This window comes from Panthera uncia, chromosome D4, assembly GCF_023721935.1.
Source record: "Panthera uncia isolate 11264 chromosome D4, Puncia_PCG_1.0, whole genome shotgun sequence".
Taxonomy (NCBI): domain Eukaryota; kingdom Metazoa; phylum Chordata; class Mammalia; order Carnivora; family Felidae; genus Panthera; species Panthera uncia.
The window spans coordinates 69,521,707-69,538,613 of record NC_064807.1 but is presented as its reverse complement, the minus strand read 5'-3'; the positions used below and the strand labels follow the sequence as shown (position 1 = coordinate 69,538,613).

The 16,907-nt window shown below is 39.0% G+C and overlaps 1 protein-coding gene across 29 annotated transcripts in view; it reads left to right on the top strand.

Moving 5' to 3' along the window:
• LPAR1 (lysophosphatidic acid receptor 1) overlaps positions 1-16,907 on the top strand; it is a 352,881-nt gene that overhangs the window by 64,933 nt on the left and 271,041 nt on the right. For 19 of the 29 annotated variants that reach the window (XR_007459186.1, XM_049636570.1, XM_049636560.1 and 16 more), the window contains one exon: positions 3,693-3,776. The exons of 8 other annotated variants lie outside the window; for them this stretch is intronic. The gene's annotated coding sequence lies outside the window, so the exon portion shown is untranslated. Of the gene's footprint in view, positions 1-3,519; positions 3,601-3,692; positions 3,777-4,948; positions 5,092-16,907 lie in introns of those variants that run through there. 2 more of the 29 variants (XM_049636596.1, XM_049636654.1) reach the window with 2 other exon arrangements.

Below are 16,907 nucleotides of genomic sequence, written 5' to 3'. Positions count from 1 at the left end.
AGACATAATAAATATATTTATAGATAGATGATAAGAAAGGTAGGTAGCTACCAGTAATCTTCATAACCCCAGACTCACATGCTTCCTTACCAAATCTAGCAGAAACAATGATTTCCCCTAACTTCTTATACAGATGTATCTAAATAGGTATGTAGATAGATACAGATATCAATGGATAGATATAGAGGCAGAGAGATTGAGAGAATGAATATGAATATGAAGGTAGGCAGAGGCACACAGAACTGCAAAATGGAAAGAGAAAGAGAGCCTGAAACCAAATTTGTCCTGAACTTCCCAGAACTTCCCAGAATACATGAATCAAACTTTTTTTTTTTTTTTTTTTTTTTTTTTTTTTTTTTTTTTGCTTAAGCTAATTTCTTGTCTTTAATCTCAGTTTCTTTTGCTTATACTTGAGGGACTTTTAACAAGTAGTAATGAATCCACTTTTTCTCTGAATATTTGTAGGATTTTTTTCTCACCCACGAAGTTCAAAAATGCCTGAAGAATATGGTTAAGTGGAGGTATCTCCTTAGTATCTTTGCCTGAATCTGTTAAAAAAAAAAAAAAAGCCGTTTCTTTTATATCTCTTAATACTTTTGTTCTGTTTGTTCTTGTCTCTGTATGTTGAGTGTATTTAAGACCAATGATCCGTATTTGTCATTTCTTGACATTTCAACCTGTTGATCTTTTTCTCTGTAGCCTGGGAAAACTTCCAGTGTTGTGATTTTCAACATTGTATGTTCTGGTCTTCACCTCTCAGGAGGCAGGAGATTTTGCCTCCTGTTGTATTGTTTTCCCGTCTACATTATTACTGTTACAAACTTCAGGTTTATTTTAAAATTTCCATCTATTTCTCAGCCTCTGCCTTTAAGTCTGTAATTTTAACGAGTCTATATTTTCTCAAATTTCTGGAAAGTACCAAGAAATTCACCTCACTTTTTTTTTTCCTGTTACACGTCTTTTTCAAATGCATATGCTTCCTCTGCAGAATATTTTCATAATCATAGGCTCATATATTTTATAGACTCCTTTTTTCTTCTATTTATATCTTCGTGAATAAAGTGAGGTCTATTTACCTTTGGTGTTTACCTGTTTAAACAAGATAGCTGAGTTATCTTCGGATCTCCTCCCTGTATGTCTGATTACTATTAAAATAATAATAATAGCTAAAACAATATTATTTTTAGATTTTAAGCTGGAAGACTGACTGGCATATATTTACATTACTGGCAGATTAAGATGTGTGGAGAAGGAGCAGAATCCTGAACTATCACATGGGCAAGAATTTAGTTCTTCCTTTGAAGCTGTTGTACTGGATGCTAACTGTTCGTGTGTGGCCCTCCATGTCCTCCATTCTTGTCCTGCTGACCAATGCCTCAAAATGAAACCTTGCCTCACTGGCGAGAAAGCGGTACTGTTTCAGAGGAGTCTTGCTACAGTGTCTGGAATAACAGCATGCTGTCGGGATCTCCTTGAACAGCTTCTTTGGAATGGTACTGATCCATGGCTACAAAAACAATTCTAGGGAGTGTGTTTTCCTTATGTTCACTGCTACCTTCCTCCCAGCCCTTGCTCCTCCTCCACGTTGGCTGGTGTTAGTAGGGTTCTGCTAGGATGTTGTCTGCTCGCTTTTTTTCTCATTAGCAGATCATAAGTGTTGTCTCTCCATCTGGTTTTATAAGAACCATTCAGAGGCCATACAAAACCTCCTTTTCAATTTTTAGCACAGATGCAAGTTTTCTCCCATTTTTATCACCCTTTTCCCATTTTAATGGGGCCTGGGAGGGGGGAAGAGGAAAGTTGGGCCCAGTTTCTCCAACTATCTCTTCAGTCTGTCCCTTTTATTCCACCCCCATTGCTACTGTTTTATCTTGTATCCCATCATGTCTAACTCTGTGTGTTTTTTGTTTTTTGTTTTTTACAAGAGTCCCCTACTGCATCTTTCTACCTCTTTTTTCAGGACTGCTCTTTTGGTGTTGACACCCAGTTGATTAGTGGCTTCACTCCAGGAGATATTTTGTTGTATTAGAGTTGTGTTTAGTTTCACATAATCAAAACAACTCTACTGTAGCTGAAGCAGAAAACAAGAAGACCAGAGGTGGTCAGTCTAGGACTGGTTGGGTGACTCAACCATGCCATCGGATGCAGGCTCCTTCTGCCCTCCTGCCCTTCCATTTCTGTGAGGTCTGCTGCACCTCCAGGCTGGGCCTGGGTTCCAGGAGGGAGAAAGGTGGGGAGGAAGACGCAGCACCAAGAGACTTCTACTTCCATTTCTTTGGCTGGGAGTTGGCTCGTTGCCACTCATACCTGACCAGAGGCAGGGAAATTGAATCTTTATCTTTTACAGACTCTATGGCAGAGGCAGGTGAGGAGGAAGGGAGTTAGAAAAGCAGGGAGGTCGATTAAATTCTGGTGTCTGCCACCTTCTTTGTTGCCAACATCTGTTGGTCAGAGGAAACTCTCGCAGCCCAGCACAGTCCTGGCCTCAGAATATTGTCTTTATACAGAGGGGAGAAAATTGGTTGGAGGGAGTATAGCTCTAAGTGGGTATTTTTTTTTTCTGCATCTACCACCTCCAGACTTCTGTTTCTCTAAATTAGGGAATATTAGTATTTCCCCTCAAATTCTGTCTGCTTTATTATACCGCACTGCACACTTAGTCAAGGAGAACAGTGATATATGGATTCAATAGTTGTTGAGGTTTGCACTATGAGGCTGGAACTTTTCCTTGGATTTTACATGGATTAGTTTTAATGATCATGCTTTCTTTTTTAAAAACAAATATAGTCTGCTTTCTTGATGGGAGATTTGTAAACATGTATGTATGTCACCAGCTTTCCCAAAGGTGTCCCTGTCTTTTTGTTTTTGTTTTTTGTATTTTTGGGTTTTTTTGGATGAAGGCAATTTTGTGGCCCCAGATCTTCAGGGCTCTTGCCTCCTTTATTTCTAGTAGCCCAGTCAGGCCTATTTATTTCTTTTCTTTCCTTTATTGGGTATGGCCTGGCCGCTCCTTGGCATTTTGGATCACTCTAGACATTAAATGACTTTTTCCATTTCTTTTGTGTGTCTCAGTGGCCACAGCAGGTTCAGAGCTGCAGCCAGCTGTGCAGAAGGTCAGAGAATGCTAATGGGACATTTAGCACCAAGCAATCCTGCTTGCCTTTCTGTGGAAAACAAGACTGAATTGACAGAGGAGGAAATGCAATTCTAATTTAATGTAGAAGACAGTCCCAAGTTAGGACTGCCCGTTATATTAGTCATTGACAGATATAATTAAATATATTACTTCACAAGAAATAATGAGGGAGTGGGAGATCATTATGGTGTGTGTCACCAGACACATTCTGTACCAAGTACTTCTTTTGTAACATTGAAGATAGATTTAGATTGTGCTTAATAAACATACAGTAATTTGTGCACATTAGAATTATGTTGAAATTTGAATTTTGGGAATAAAAGTGTGATTTGGGGATGTATGCTAGTACAATTATAATTCGAAAGACTTTTAAGCTACATACCTATGGAAACATCTCTCCTTCTAAATGTTATTCTGCATTCTCACTCTCCCCCTGAGGCAGCTGGATCAATTGGAGAAATCAGGTAATTTGGAGTTAGAAGTCCTGGATCATTTACTAAATATGTCATTTCAGAGAAATCACTTGGTTCTTGACTCTCTGTTTTGTCACCTATAGGATGGTGATAGTGGCATATTTCAGAGTTGTTGGAAGTATCACACAGCAGGATGTACTTTGTAAATAGCAAAGTCTTACATATATGTAAGTATCTACTCTTTTGTAAACTGGTTTTTCATGTAACAGTTACAACACGCTTTTTAATTGGATGGATGGTATTCCATTTGTATGAATGAATCATATAAGTGGTTTAGGTTGTTTTGTATATCTATCTGTCTATCTGCCTGCCTATCTATCTATCTATCTATCTATCTATCTATCTTCCATCCCTATATATACATATGCTCTCTTAGAAACTTTTGAATATACAATACAGTATTAACTTTAGTCATCTCTCTGTAACTATGGGTGCAGTTTATTGTTGCTGCTGCTGCTTGTTTTAAATACATATACGGTATTTTATGTGTTATTCCAATTCATTGTAATGATCACTTATTGTTTGTACAATTGTGAAAAACTGTTCTGTGGTAAAACCTCACTCCCAAATTCTGCAGGGCAAAAATTCTACAAATAAGATAAGATGGCAAAAGATCGACTGTCAATGTCTTTTTACAGCATATATGGCAAGTAGGCTAATTTTCTTAATACATGAAGAGCTTTTAAATAAATCAACAAAAAAGTTGAAAACCCTAATATAATTTGGGTGAAGAACATGAATCAGCAGTTTATGGAAAAAAAATACAAATGGCATATATGTGAAAAGATGCTCATTTCTTTTAAAGAAATGAATTTAGATTCAGAGTGCTTTTTTTCACTTATCAGATTGGCAAAGAGGAAGAAATTTGAAAATGTTAAACATATTTGAAATTGTAGGAAAATAGAAATGCTTTACGGGCATATAAATTGGTGTGAATTTTTAGCAGTCAATTTTGCAATATTTTAAAACATTTCAATGCAAATTTTGGCCCATCATTTTCACTTCTAGGATTTTATCTTATACAAATAACTGGTGAATATAAAAAGATGGCATAAGGGTGTTCATGGTGACATTTTGCGTATCGATGTGTCAGCTAAACAAATAACCAAACTGTAAACTACCTGCATAGCCTGTATATCTCTCATTGTAGTACTGTTCAAATTATGTATATTCATAAAGTGAAATTTTATATAGCAACTAGAAAATGGACTGATCTCTATGTACTCATTTGAAAAGAAATTCCTGTTATGTTGATGACTGAGAAAAGGAAGATCAGCCTTGCTTTTCATGCTTTAAAAAATTTTTTTAATTTTTTTTATTTTTTGGGAGACTGCAGGCAGGGGAGGGGCAGAGAGAGGGGAACAGAGGATCTGAAGCAGACTCTGCACTAACAGTGGTGAGCTGGATGTGGGGCTTGAATTCATGAACCCCGAGATCATGACCTGAGCTGAAGTTTGACGCTCAACCAACTGAGCCACGCAGGTGCCCCAAGATTTGTTTTTTATGCTTTTATGCACTTATGTCATATGTATGCAATCAAGTAGAAAAAAAATGTGATTGCTTATGCAGAGACAACTTCTGGAAGAATATATAAGAAATTGTTGAAGGGGTTCAACTGTATGGTGATGGACGGGAACTAGATTTGTGGCGGATCACTTTGAAGTGTGTACAGATGTTGAATTGTAAAGCTGTTTGCCTGAAAATTACAAAATTAAAAAAAATTGTTGACAGTGATTATTTTCTGGGAATTAGATTGAAGTAAGCAAAAGAGAGGGGAGGAGTTTACTTTTTACTCACTTTATGTACCTTTGGAATTCTTCCTCCCCAGTATTTTATTATGAAAAAAATTACATTTTCAAAGTTTGTTTATTTTGAGAGAGAGAAAGAGAGAGAGCATGAGCAGGGGAGGGGCAGAGAGAAAGGAGAGAGAGAATCCTAAGCAGGTTTGGCACTGCCAGTGCAGAGCCTGATGTGGAGCTCGAACCCACAAACTGTGGGAACATGACCTGAGCCGAAACCAAGAATCAATCACTTAACTGACTGAGCCACTCAGGCGCTCCTGGAAAAATTTTAAAGTACAGAAAGTTTAAAGAACTATTCAGTGGACACCAATAAATTCTCCACCTAGGTGCTATGATGGTTTGTTATAATTGCTGTATCACTTAATTACAAAACAAGGATGATGAATTATTTTTACAATTTAGTAGGAAGTCAGAGTTTAAGCAAGAAGAGTACGTTAGAATAACGAAATAGAAAATCAAAGAAGTACATAAATCTATTGAAAGAGAAGACTAAATAGGATGATGTGACAAATATAAGCAGCTGTTAGGAGTACAAAGTTCAATGGAACAATTCTATGCAAGAGCAAAAGACATAGAGGCTCTGAAACAGGAGGAAACGGTTTCCTGCCTGCAGTTCTTCAGGTCTGAGGTCAAGGGAGAGTGGTCCCAGAGCTGAGAAACTCCAGGGAACAGGTAGCTTTCCGTCTCACATGAAAGGCCCTTTACGTGTGCCATGGTGATGGTCTTCAGACCCCTGAAGCTCTTCTCACACTTCAGCTAATATTAATCACCAGGGAAACTTGCTGACACATATTTGACCCTCACAAGCTCTATCTCTGTCCTTGTGTGGAAATGAAAGGTCTCACAAAAGACCTGTAACCAGTTAAGATCCGAGGGAGGCCTAGAGAGGAGAGTTTTGTTCTAAATTTCCTAGTTTCAACACTGAACCACATCTCTGTGTGTAAACATTGATTCAGTAGAAAAGAGTTGGGGTTCCCAAAGCTGAACTCGTAACAAGCACCCTGGGTAACTTGATTGCAGGTAGGTGCTGCAGAGTATTGTCCTTCTCGAAGGATGTGGGGTTTTTTTTTTAGCCCCCATGAAGATCCAGCTGCTCCAAGACCCTGCAGCATCCCTTTGCCAGGAATGCCTGTTTTCTTAAACAGCTCTTATTCATTTTCTAAATGATCTTAATTACTGAGTTCCTAAGGGAGTGAATCATAAAGAGCTTTATCTCTTGGTGCAGGTGAATGATCTCACCCACAGTGTTGTAAACCAGCTTGGACGGGGGTGGGGTCTAGAGAGAGGTGGTTATTATGATTTTTTAACTTTTAGTTCTTTGATTTAGCCCTGGTGCTGTGCCCCTCGGTGTAAACCTTCACTGGGGCATTTGATGCCATCTTCTCTAACCTCTGATTTATGGGAGGGGGGGTGAGGGGGTGGGTCTAACAGATTCATGTGTTTTAAATATTCTCTTTTCCGAGGGCTAAAAGTCACCAAGTCCCTTTCCTGGTGTTTTTCCTTGGAAGCTTTTTCTTACTGCTATCACAGAGTATTCGAATTCTCATCAATTTTCTTGTGACTTTTGTGGAATGTGCTGGTAGAATTGCAGCTGTCACATTGCCTACTTAGAACAGGTTTCCCTCCCCTGAAGGATTAGTAGGGAGGCAAACTATTTGCAGTTGCCTCGACCCCACCTCTGACAGTTCTGTAACCCCATGAGAAAGAACAACCTCAGAGCTTCTCAGTCTTTCTGAGTGGCATGTTTCTCTTCCTTGTCTATTCTTGCCGTCTCTTTTTCCATTTTGGTTGGTCAATGTAAGTTAAAAAATTTGTTTCTATGGTGGCCCATCAGCTAAAAGAAAACATGCTGTCCCAAGTGATGAGTAACTTAATATTTATTTGTTTTTTTTAAATACAATGACCATTTCTTGAGCTCATCCTGTGCACCAGGCATTGTGCTAAATGCTAGAGACATGGGCGGAAAAAGCAGACAGTGGCAGACAAGTCTCCCAAGAACCTTGACAAATCCAGGTTGAAAACACCCCATATAATGGGAACAGCCTGAGTAAAGGCCTGGGAGTAAGTCTGTAGCATGGAGGCTATTCAAATGTGGTTGGGATACAAAGTGCTTGGTGGGAAAGAAAAGATTTTTTGAAGACCTGGTATTACTGTCAAAAATCTGAACATTAATCAATAGGAAATTATTTCTTAATCAGTTTTTTTTTTTAAAAAAAATAAAGCTACAGAGGACATATCATTCTAACATAAAAATGCAGTAAGTAAAATAATGCTTCTATTTTCCTTTGTAATCAGTGAGGTGAGGGAAGTATGGCAAGAGCTGAGGAGGGTAGGGATGATGAAAGGAAAAGGGGAAGAAATTCATATTGACAGATGGTCCAACAGCAAGGATCAGCAAAGACAAAGCTACATAGAGAAGAAGGTAGATGGATGCATATCCTGAGGGCCTGGAATAGTGCCTGGTACATAGTAGGTGCTTATGAAATAGCTACTAAGTGAAAAACAGAATGAATGGCATGGGGAGAAAAAAATAAAAGGAAATAGGCAGATATTGCAAGGAAAATTTGACAGTACAGACAGAAACATCTATATTCCAAGGAAGCAGATTAGAAAGGGAGCTTGGGAGAAAGGACAGGGGGGACCCAAGGAGGCTCATAGATTAGGTGAGAGCTATTGAGCAAATGAGCCTTCACATACTCTGTGTCTTAGACATTGTGCTGGGTGAGGGCTGTAGGTCTGGGGAAAGTCACTCAATGCTTTTGAGTCTCATCTGTTAGAAAAAAAAGCATTGAAAGGAAATTGAATAGAATATAGTGTTGTAAAATGTTACAATCTGAGGCAGTTAGGTGGTGGGGATATGGGATTTTTGCTGTGCTATTCTCTGTATTTAAGTGTACTTTTAAACTTTTTCATAAAAAGATCTTAATAAATAATAGGAGGGCTAATGAACCGAGCATGGGCCCATCTCATTCCCTCCTCCCTGTAAAGTCACTGGAGTCACAGTAGTCAAGACATGGCCACAGACTGGATATGGGAGGGCAAATGGCAGAAGGTCACGTTTATTCTAACAGTTGGTGTTCTCATGACTAAGTGGGTGATTGTGTCTAATGGAATGACAGGTTTGGGAGGGAATCCAATAAATCCACTTGTCAGTAATTTTGGGGGAATGCTCAAGGAAATATTTGTAGACCAAAGGAAGTTCATTCCTTCTAGAGTTGGGGTTTCCACAAGGCACTGTGGGGAGGCTCACAGGCAGGGAGGCATGGAGGTGGGAAGCAGGGGTGGGGGGACTGGTTGGGAGGGGTGAGAAGAGAGACTGGGGGCCTTGACTTACAATTTTTAATAGTGAAGAAGGAGGAACCTTGGGTGGAAGCCTAGATGGAGGGTGTGGCGAGGAGAACAGCTGAATTTGTTGAATTATCCAGCCACAGCGTCCCCGGTGGAATGTTGACTTGTTGGCCTCTGCAGAATTGTTGGCCTCCCAGGTGCTGGGCACAGTTGCTCAGAGCAGCTCCTGCGGGGAAGGTCAAAGGGTCAGGAAGGAAGGAGGTCAGAGGGGAGAGCTAGAGATACCAGGCTCTACAAAATGCACTTATTTTTCTTGGCATCTGACAGGTGGATTAGATGAAATCTAGCTGCGGGCCTAGCCCAGTCAGGCCACAGATTCCCTGAACTGTTCTCACCACCCAATAAGTTCCTACCTTTGTAAGGTATCTCTTCCTCACATTTTTTCTTTTTTGGTGGACATTCTATGTCAGTGTTTATTTGCTAAATCACAGTTTAAGGGAATAAGTGTAATAACCTATTTGACTAAAGTGGTTTTTGAAAGTGACAAATCAGTTTACTTAATAAAAGAAAATTTGATGTTATTATGAATTCCAGATATTTAACACTCTTTTTCTTGGGGCGGGGGAAGCCTAACTCATTAACTGAATTAGAGAAAGATTTTTTTGATGTCTGAGATTGAGGCAGATTTTTAATTTTGTCTGCATGAAGGAAGATTCCTAATGCAATGATTGGTTTAGAAAATCATAAAACCACTTTGTAACACGTTCATGACAAAAAACAAATACTATGTCACCATGGATTCCAAACAAAATTAATATCATGTCCCAAATAAGTACTGCTGTTTAGAACATCGTAGAGGGGGATGGGAGAACACAAGCTTAATTAATTATTTCCTTGGTTGGAAAACAAAATCTTTGAACAAAGAGAACATTATCTCTAGAAGACACTAACATTTCTAAGATTCCACCCCCAGTAAGGCCAGCAAACAATAAAGGCAAGCCTCTAACTGGGTTTCGAATCACTCACATCTCACATAAACTTGGAAAATTACAACAGAGAGTAATTGAGAGATTGTGTCTAGATAGTTGGAGTCAAAAGACTGGTCTGCTCCCTTTTCTGTATTTTCCCCTTCAGAGCATACGAACCAGGGTTCCTGTCCTTTATTTCTCTGCATCCACCCAATCATCAAATCCTACTTATTATGATACTTCCAATGTCAGCTGTACTCAAACTTAAAATGTAATGGAGTGAGGGCTTTCACCAGAAGGGCTAAAATTATTGACTTCCAGGCACTGTCACGCACACTATTTTGTCCTTCTGGCAGCGCTCTGGTAAGGCCCTGTTAACTGTTGTCCTCATCAAGGTTTCACGGATGGGGAAACTGGTTCTCAGATGTGGCTGCCCATTCGCATGGCTGGGGTAGGGGTGGGGCTTTTAAAACTGTCAGTGCTCAGGCTACCATCCACTTGGACCAATTAAATCAGACCCTCTGAAGGCAAGGCCTAGGCTTCTATGATTTTTTAGACCTCCTTAGGTGATTACCAAATGCACCAAAGGTTAGACCTACCGACTGTTAGAGGAATTGATTAAGCAGCACAAGGTCACAGGGATGACTGAGTGAAGGAATAGGGGTTGGAATCCAGGTCTGTTAGATTTTAGAGGCTCATCTTAACCTCTCCACTATATTGCCTCTCAAAGTATTTAGCACTTCTGGGCATGCACCGAATATTCTTGCGTCAGGGACATGTGTAAGAATATTCATGGCAGCCCTTTTGGTAACGGGTGGAATCTAGGAACAAACAGAAGTGTTCAACAACAGTAGAATGGGTAAACTGTGGTGTGTACTAAGACTGAATGTTTGTGTTCTCCCCCATCCCAAATTCATAAGTTGAAGTGTTAACTCCCAGTGTGATGGTGTCAGGAGGTGGGGTCCTCTGAGAAGTGATTAGGTCATGAGGGTGGAGCTCCCGTGAATACAATTAGTGTGTTTGTAAAAGAGACCCAAGAGAGCTTCATCATCCCTTCTGCCATGTGAGGACATCTTTATCAGACACCAGATCTTCTGGCACCTTGATCTTGGACTTAACTTCCTAAACTCCAGAACTGTGAGAACTTAAACTTCTGTTGTTCACAAGCCACCCAGTGTGTGGTATTCTGTTATAGCAAGCTGAATGGGCTAGCACAGTGTGTTAAGGGAATGGAATACGATACAGCAATAAAATAGAATTCCATCTTTTCACAAACATGAAACCATACAATTGTGTGTTTGGGTACATAATCATATTTGGAGAAATTTTCATAGAGAAGCAAAGCAAAGTTCATGAAGCAGAAATTGAGGGAAGGTGTTGGGTTATGGAAGGAGCACATAGAAAGCTTTGAATATAATGTTCTATTTCTTAAACTGGGTGGTGGGTAGGTATAAAGGTATTTTTGAAGTTTTTTATATTCTCTGTATGTTTTATAAACATTCCTTTGAGATCTGTTAATGTTTTAAATGATAAGAAAATAATAATTATTGTTTTTATGAAATACATTTTATTAATGCAATTCCAGAAATATAAAGTACTAAGCAAAAAACTAAAGACAAAAACGAAAAAACCCCACCAAAGATGTCACCACCCAGAAACACATATTAAGTGATAATCATTTCACAGTATTTTTTATGCAAACATACAGAAAGGACAGATATGTAGACAAATGAATTAGGATTGCTTCAGTTATCTAGTGTGTGTAACAAACCACCTCTAGAGTTAGTGGCTGTGACAACAAAACCCAGTTATTTACTCATGATTCTGCAACAGAGCAGAGCTTGCTGGGATGCCAGTCTTCACTCCATGTGTTGGCTGGAGTTACTCGTGCAGTTGCATTCAGCTGGGAACGTGGGTGGGGTTGGAACATCTAAGATCACTTCCATGTTCAGAATCTCTGCCGGGATGGCTCAGGGCCTCCTGGCTAGGTTTCTCTTTTTCCATGGGTTCTCATTACCCCATGGACCCTGAGACGGAGAAAGCAGAGGCTACAGGTATTTTAAGATCTAGGTGTGTAAATCCCAGAACATCCCCCTCCCATGCATTCTGTTGCTCAAAGTAAGTCACAAGGCCAGCTCAAGCTCAAGGGAAAAGGGAACAGACTCTCCCTCTCAATGTGCAGAGAGACATGGGTCTATAGGGATGGAGGGAAAGTTGGAGGCTCTTAGGAAATGATCCACCACTGTGTCTGTAATAAGTAGGCTGCTTTTCATAGTCTGTTGGCAGAAAGCTGGGTTTTCATGATGTTTTGAACAACTTCATTCAGTAATTATTACTGAATATCTATTATGTGTCAGGGACTGTTTTAATCATCATAAGAGCAAAGAACCAAGAGACAAAAACTGTCTTCATGGAGCCTACGTTTGAATGATTTAGGCAATCATTCAGACTATATGCTGTTTTATACTAGAAATCAATAAAATTTGGCTAAAGAAAGTTTGGTTAATTTAAATAAAAGAATAAGAACAAGTGATAGCTGCTGACCTTCGTGGTCTACCTGAGCTCTGATAGAACTAATAGAAAAAGTTTCCAGAAATAGAAATCTTCGTGGGATTCCATTCAAATGAATTCAGCAAATATCTATTGTATACAGAAATATTTCCTGGCTTCCCAGCATGGGAGACAATTTTGGAAGCATTTGATTTGATTCAGTTAAGGGTTTAATGGATATATATGTGAGGTGCCAAAGGACATACACAGGATTAAAACACAGGATACCTTCCCTCATGGTGGCAGCTATGTTGAATACTTGGTTTTTTGTTTATTTATTTTTTAATTTTAGAGAGAGAGCATGCATGAGCAGAGGAGGGGGTGAGAAACAGAGAGAGAGAGAGAGAGAGAGAGAGAGAATGCTACCGTAGGGCTTGATCCCATGACCCTGGGATCATGACGTGAGCTGAAATCAAGAGTCAGATGCTTTCTTGGCTGAGCCACCCAGGTGCCCCCATGTTGAATACTTACGACTATATATCTAAGGTATAAGTACCACAAGTTGCTATCAATGTGGTGCTGAGATCTGATAGAAGCCAGTATGTCATTCATTTCTGGGAATCACTGAGTCTTCATGAAGGAGAGAGAATTTAAGCTGGTTCTTGAAGATTTTTGTAAAAATATTTTTTAATGTTTATTTTGGAGAGAGGCAGAGTGTGAGTAGGGATGGGGCAGAGAGAGAGGGAGATACAGAATCCGAAGCAGACTCCAGGTTTGGAGCTGTCGGCACAGAGCCCGATGTGGGGCTTGAACTCACAAACCACGAGATCATGACCTGAGCTGAAGTTGGACGCTTAACCAACTGAGCCACCCAGGTGCCCCTGGTTCTTGAAGACTGACAACATTTTCATGTGGGTGGATGCTAGCAGGCCTGTAGAAGGCCAGAATTATCTGATGTACCCTATTACCATCCGTTCACATGGTGAGTGCATCTTTCCTCTTTGTTTCTAGCTGAAGCAGGCTGGTGTGGGCATTAATGGTTCTTCAACGATTTCCATTTTCTACCTGAATTCCTTGTTTAAATGACCTGTTTACATTACTACTCTGGGTGACATCTATGCCTAGAGATGTCTGCTAGTTGAAAATGAACAAACAGTAGCTTGGTGTTTCTTATCTCTAATGGACGTTCTGCAAATCCCTTAGCTTTAGCATTTAATGTGCAATGGATTTCTTTTAAAAAGAAATGAATAAAAGGAATAGAGAATGAAGGGCACACACATCCAGGTGCTGTGTGTAAACATCATGTTATTCTTATGTCAGGTGACTCTAAGCAGAGGATATGCAGTGCGAATGCAGTTGACATCACAGAACTGTGTGTGCCTCTCACTGACTTGGTAGCCTCTGTGAAAAATGGACTTGTGTTTGAGGTTGAACTTGTTAATCTCTGCTGTATTGAAATTTGTAAAACCATTTTCATTTGGATACTTCTTTATACAAAAGGCTAAAATGAGTCTAATTGCCCATGTAAGTCATGTCTTCTCTTTTGGTGCACTGTGTTCTCAGAGTAATATTTGTATTATTATCATTAACATATTTCCCTTTTTCCCTTCTCCAACAGATATTCATTTATTCATTCATTAAACAAATAAAGATATATTAAGCAACTACTATATCCTAGCCACTGTTATATGGCCTTGGATTACATTTATCAAGAAAACAGACAATACTCTATTGGGACTTACATTCTAGCAAGTGGGGACATAAAATGAACAATAAGCTCAATAAACAAGGAAATTCATATAGTGTGTTAAAAGGGGGTAAGTGCTATGAAAAATATAAGGGCACAGGGCTAGGGATGAGTGTGTGGGTTACAACTGGAAGTAGATTTGTCTAGGTGGTCCTCGTTTAGAAGTGTGTTAGCCTCTGGTCATCTTAGCGTGAGAGTCTTTGGGGAAAAGGCAGCCACCAGGCCCAAAGGGACTTTGTCCAGAATGTTCTCGCAATAGGCGGATAGGTTAGTGTGAATGGAGCCCAGTGAGCAAAGCAGGGAGAATAGAAGGAGAGGAAGTGAGAGAATTAATAGGAACAGATGGCATGGGGATTTATAGGACTTTGTTAGGATTCCAGCTTTAACTCTTAGTGACATGTGGAGTTAAATGTGAAGTTCTTCAGGAGATGTGGCTCTCACTTTCTTTGTGATATCATTGCCACATATTTCACTTCTACTATTGTTGTTATTCTTTGTGCTTTAACCATCAGTTGACTTTTTTGGGGGGTAACTTTTGGATTCATGCTTGCACGATATATCTTTTCTTCATTCTTTTATTTTACTATTTTTATTTTTAAATTACTATTATTATTTTTAAATTTTTTTAATATGAAATTTATTGTCAAATTGGTTTCCATCTAACACCCAGTGCTCATCCCAACAAGTGCCCTCCTCCCTGCCCATCACCCACCTTCCCCCTCCTTCCCACCCTCCATCAACCCTTAGCTTGTTCTCAGTTTTTAAGAGTCTCTTATGGTTTGGCTCCCTCCCTCTCTAACTTTTTTTTTCCTTCCCCTCCCCCAGGGTCTTCTGTTAAGTTTCTCAGGATCCACATAAGAGTGAAAATATATGGTATCTGTCTTTCTCTGTATGACTTATTTCACTTAGTATAACACTCTCCAGTTCCATCCATGTTGCTACAAAAGGCCATATTTCATTCTATCTCATTGCTACGTAGTATTCCATTGTGTATATAAACCACAATTTCTTTATCCATTTGTCAGTTGATGGATATTTAGGCTCTTTCCATAATTTGGCTATTGTTGAAAGTGCTGCTATAAACATTGGGGTACAAGGGCCCCTATGCATCAGCACTCCTGTATCCCTTGGGTAAATTACTAGCAGTGCTATTTCTGGGTCACAGGGTAGATCTATTTTTAATTTTTTGAGGAACCTCCACACTGTTTTCCAGAGTGGCTGCACCAGTTTGCATTCCCACCAACAGTACAGGAGGGTTCCTTTTCCTCCGCGTCTTTGCCCACACTTGTTGTTTCTTATACTTTTGATTTTAGCCATTGAGACAGGTGTGAGGTGAGGTTTCATTGTGGTTTTGATTTGCATTTCCCTGATGATTAGTGATATTGAGTATCTTTTCATGTGTCTTTTGGCCATCTGTATGTATTCTTTGGAGAAATGTCTGTTCATGTCTTCTGCCCATTGTTTAATTAGATTATTTGGTTTTTTGGTGTTGAATTATTAAAGTTCTTTATATATCTTGGGTACTAATCTTTTATTGGATATGGCATTTGAAAATATCTTCTCCCATTCTGTAGGTTGTCTTTTAGCTTTGTTGATTGTTTCCTTTACTGTATCGAAGATTTCTACTTTGATGTATTCCCAATAGTTTATTTTTGCTTTTGTTTCCCTTGCCTCAGGAGACATGTCTAGAAAGATGTTGTTATGCCTGATGTCAGAGAAATTACTGCCTGTGCTCTCTTCTAGGATTTTTATGGCTTCAGGTTTCACATTTATGTCGTTAATCCATTTTGAGTTTATTTTTGTGTATAGTGTAAGAAAGTGGTCCAGTTTCATTCTTTTGCATGTAGCTGTCCAGTTTTGCCAACACCATTTGTTGAAGGGGCTTTTTCCCATGTTATTTTTTGCCTCCTTTCTTGAAGATTAATTGACTATATAATCATGCACTCTCTATTCCATTCTGTTGATCTATGTGTTTATTTTTGTGCCAGTACCAAACTGTTTTGATCGCTACAGCTTTGTAATATAACTTGAAATCTCGAATTGTGATACCTCCAGTTTTGCTTTTCTTTTTCAAGAATGCTTTGGCTATTTGGGGTCTTTTGTGGTTCCATACATGTTTTAGGATTGTTTGTTCTAGTTCTGTGAAAAATGTTGATGGTATTTTGATAGGGATTGCATTAAATCTGTAGATTGCTTTGGGTGGTATGGATATTTTAGCATTTGTTCCCCTGATCCATGAGCAGGGAATGTCTTTCCAGTTGTTTGTGTCATCTTCAATTTCTTTGATCAATATTTTGTAGTTTTCAGAGTACAGGTCTTTTACCTCCTTGATTAAGTTTATTCCTAGGTATTTTATTATGTTCGGTGCAATTGTAAATGGGATTGCTTTCTTAATTTGTCTTTCTGCTGTTTCATTAGTAGCATATAGAATAGAAATGCAACAGATTTCTACACATTGATTCTGTATCCTACAACCTTGCTGAATTCCTTTATCAGTTTTAGTGGTTTTATAGTGGAGTCTTTAAGGTTTTCTATATAGTATCATGTCATCTGCAAATAGTGAAAGTTTTACTTCTTTATCAATTTGGATGCCTGTTATCCCTTTTTCTTGTCTGATTACTGTGGCTAGGACTTCCAGTACTATGCTGAATAAAAGTGGTGATAGTAGACATCCTTGTCTTGTTCTTGACCTTAGGAGAAAAGCTCTCAGTTTTTCTCTATTGAGGATGATGTTTTCTGTGGGTTTTGCATATAAAGCTTTTATTATGTTAAGGTATGTTCCCTCTAAACCTACTTTGTTGAGTGTATTTATCATGGATGGAATTTGTACTTTGTCAATTGCTTTTCTCTGCATTTATTGAAATGATCTTACGGTTTTATTCTTTCTCTTAATTGATGTTATGTATCAGGGTGATTGATTTGTGAATATTGAACCACCCTTGCATGCCTGGAATAAATCCTACTTGATCATGGTGAAAGATTTTTTTAAATGTATTGTTGGAT